The sequence below is a fragment of the Arachis stenosperma genome, chromosome 10 (assembly GCF_014773155.1).
Source record: "Arachis stenosperma cultivar V10309 chromosome 10, arast.V10309.gnm1.PFL2, whole genome shotgun sequence".
Classification (NCBI taxonomy): domain Eukaryota; kingdom Viridiplantae; phylum Streptophyta; class Magnoliopsida; order Fabales; family Fabaceae; genus Arachis; species Arachis stenosperma.
Window position 1 is genome coordinate 87,469,979 of NC_080386.1, and position 3,531 is coordinate 87,473,509.

The 3,531-nt window shown below is 38.7% G+C and overlaps 1 non-coding gene across 1 annotated transcript; it reads right to left on the minus strand.

Moving 5' to 3' along the window:
• Positions 1-2,151: 2,151 nt before the first annotated feature.
• LOC130959503 (small nucleolar RNA R71) lies at positions 2,152-2,259 on the minus strand. The gene has a single exon (XR_009078579.1). It is a non-coding gene; the product is annotated as a small nucleolar RNA R71 (small nucleolar RNA).
• Between the last annotated feature and the right edge of the window lie 1,272 nt (positions 2,260-3,531).

Below are 3,531 nucleotides of genomic sequence, written 5' to 3' on the forward strand. Positions count from 1 at the left end.
TCACCCACTAAACTAAAATTGCTCAATCCTTCAATCCCTGTGGGATCGACCTCACTCATGTGAGTTATTATTACTTGATGCGACCCGGTACACTTGCCGGTGAGTTTTGTGTCGGATCGTTTTCCGCACATCAGCTGGCTGTAAAGCCATGTCTAATTTCATTGGACCGAGGTTTCAACTTATCATCACAAGAGCTTGTTGATCTTGCTTTTGGAGCAGTGATCTGCTAAGGCTTGGCTGGCCTTTGGCCATGTCTAGTGTTTTGGACCGAAGCTTTCTTTGAAAGCTTGGCTGGCTGTGAAGCCATGTCTAATTCCTGGACCGGAGTCTTAGACTAGCATTGCACTGATTCCTGGAATTCTCATTAAGGATTTTGATGTTTTCACTTAATTTTCGAAAAACACAAAAAAAAATTAGAAAATCATAAAAACCAAAAATATTTCTTGCTTAAGTCTAGTGTCTCATCTTAAGTTTGGTGTCAATTGCATGCATTCATTCTCGTGTCTTAAGGATCTTCAAGTAATTCTTGATGATTTCTTACTCTGATCTTTAAATTCTCTTGACTTGAGTGTTTATGTGTCTCATGTAGTGTCAGTAGTATACAAACTGCTAAGTTTGGTGTCTTGCATGCATTGTTATTTGATTCTTGTTACATTTTGATTATTAAAAATCCAAAAATATTTTTAATTTGTGTCTTTTCAAGTCAATAATACAGAGAATTGAAGATTCAGAACATACTGCAGAGGAATTATACAGAAAAAGCTGGGCATTCGAAAATGCCCAGTGAAGAAGGCAGACTGGCGTTTAAACGCCAGCCAGGGTACCTGGTTGGGCATTTAACGCCCAAAAAGGGTGCATTTTGGGCGTTAAACGCCAGAATGGATACCATTCTGGGCGTTTAACGCCAGGATGGTGCTAGGGGGAAGATTTTGTTTTCAAAATCAATTTTTTTCAAGTTTTCAAAGTTTTTCAAAATCAAATCTTTTACAAATCATATCTTTTCAATCAAATGTTTTCAAAATCAATTTCTTTCCTTTTTCAAAAATACTTACTAACAATTAATGATTTGATTGAACATCTCATATTTGTTGCCTTTTCTGTTGAGGAAGGTTTTATGTTTGAATCATATCTTTTCTTGTTAGGCAAGTCATTTATTTTTTTTTTTTAAAAAAAAAATCAAATCTTTTTAAAATTGTTTTCAAATCATATCTTCTCAATCACATTTTTTTTAAAAAACCAATCATATCTTCCTAATCACATCTTTTTCAAAATAGTTTTCAATCAAATCTTTTTGATTTCTAATTTAAAAATCTTTTTCAAAAACCACTTGATTTCTTTCCCACTTTTGTTTTCGAAAATCAATTAGTGTTTTTCAAAAATGTTTTCAAAATATTCTAATTAATTTTCGAAAAATTACTTCCCTCCTCCTCACATCCTTCTATTTATGGAGTACCACTCCTTCTTAATGCACAATTCGAACCTTATCTACGTAAAGTTCGAATTCTTCTTCTCCTTCTTCTTTCTATTTCTCTTTTCCTCTGACAACTCAAGGAATCTCTATACTGTGACATAGAGGATTCCACATTTTCTTGTTCTCTTCTCTTTCATATGAGCAGGAGCAGAGACAAAGGCATTCTTGTTGAAGCTGACCCTGAACCCGAAAGGACCTTGAAGAGAAAGCTAAGAGAAGCCAAAGTACAACTCTCTTTAGAGGACCTGACCGAATTCTTCAAAGAAGAAGAAGACATGGCAGCCGAAAACAACAATAATGCAAACAATGCAAGGAAGGTGCTGGGTGACTTTACTGCACCTACTCCTGATTTTTATGGGAGAAGCATCTCTATCCCTGCCATTGGAGCAAACAACTTTGAGCTTAAGCCTCAATTAGTTTCTCTAATGCAACAGAATTGCAAGTTTCATGGACTTCCAATGGAAGATCCTCATCAATTCTTAGCTGAATTCTTGCAAATCTGTGACACAGTCAAGACTAATGGGGTTGACCCTGAGGTCTATAGACTGATGCTATTCCCTTTTGCTGTAAGAGACAGAGCTAGAATATGGTTGGACTCTCAACCTAAAGAAAGCCTGGACTCTTGGGAAAAGCTAGTCAATGCCTTCTTGGCAAGGTTCTTTCCACCCCAAAGATGGAGTAAGCTTAGAGTGGAAGTCCAAACCTTCAGACAGAAGGATGGAGAATCCCTCTATGAAGCTTGGGAAAGATACAAACAATTAATCAGAAAATGTCCTTCTGACATGCTTTCTGAATGGAGCATCATAGGTATTTTCTATGATGGTCTCTCTGAACTGTCCAAGATGTCTTTGGATAGCTCTGCTGGAGGATCTCTTCATCTGAAGAAGACGCCTACAGAGGCTCAAGAGCTCATTGAAATGGTTGCAAATAACCAATTCATGTACACTTCTGAAAGGAATCCTGTGAACAATGGGACAAGTCAGAAGAAAGGAGTTCTTGAGATTGATACTCTGAATGCCATTTTAGCTCAGAACAAGATATTGACTCAACAAGTCAATTTGATTTCTCAAAGTCTGTCTGGAATACAACATGCACCTGGCAGTACTAAGGATGCTTCATCTGAGGAAGAAGCTTATGATCCTGAGAACCCTTCAATGGAAGAGGTGAATTACCTAGGAGAACCCTATGGAAACACCTATAATTCTTCATGGAGAAATCACCCAAATCTCTCATGGAAGAATCAAGAGAGACCTCAATAAGGTTTCAATAATAATGGTGGAAGAAACAGGTTTAACAATGGCAAACCTTTTCCATCATCTTCTCAGCAACAGACAGAGAATCCTAAGCAGAACCCCTCTGACTTAGCAACCATGGTCTCTGATCTAATCAAAACCACTCAAAGTTTCATGAATGAAACAAGGTCCCCCATTAGGAATTTGGAAGGACAAGTGGGACAGCTGAGCAAGAAAGTTACTGAACTCCCTCCAAGTACTCTCCCAAGCAACACAGAAGAAAATCCAAAAGGAGAGTGCAAAGCTATCAATATGGCCGAATTTGGAGAGGATAGAGAGGAAGTGAACGCCACTGAGGAAGACCTCAATGGGCGTGCACTAGCCTCCAATGAGTTCCCCAATGAGGAACCATGGGAATCTGGGACTCAAAATGAGACCATAGAGATTCCATTGGACTTACTTCTGCCTTTCATGAGCTCTGATGAGTATTCTTCCTCTGAAGAGGATGAGTATGTCACTGAAGAGCAAGTTGCTAAATACCTTGGAGTAATCATGAAGCTAAATGACAAGTTATTTGGAAATGAGACTTGGGAGGATGAACCTCCTTTGCTCACCAAAGAACTGGATGACTTGTCTAGGCAGAGACTACCTCAAAAGAGATCTGACCCTGGGAAGTTTTCCATACCTTGTACCATAGGCACCATGACCTTCAAGAAGGCTCTGTGTGACTTAGGGTCAAGTGTAAACCTCATGCCTCTCTCAGTAATGGAGAAGCTAAGGATCTTTGAGGTACAAGCTGCAAAAATCTCACTAGAGATGGCAGACAAC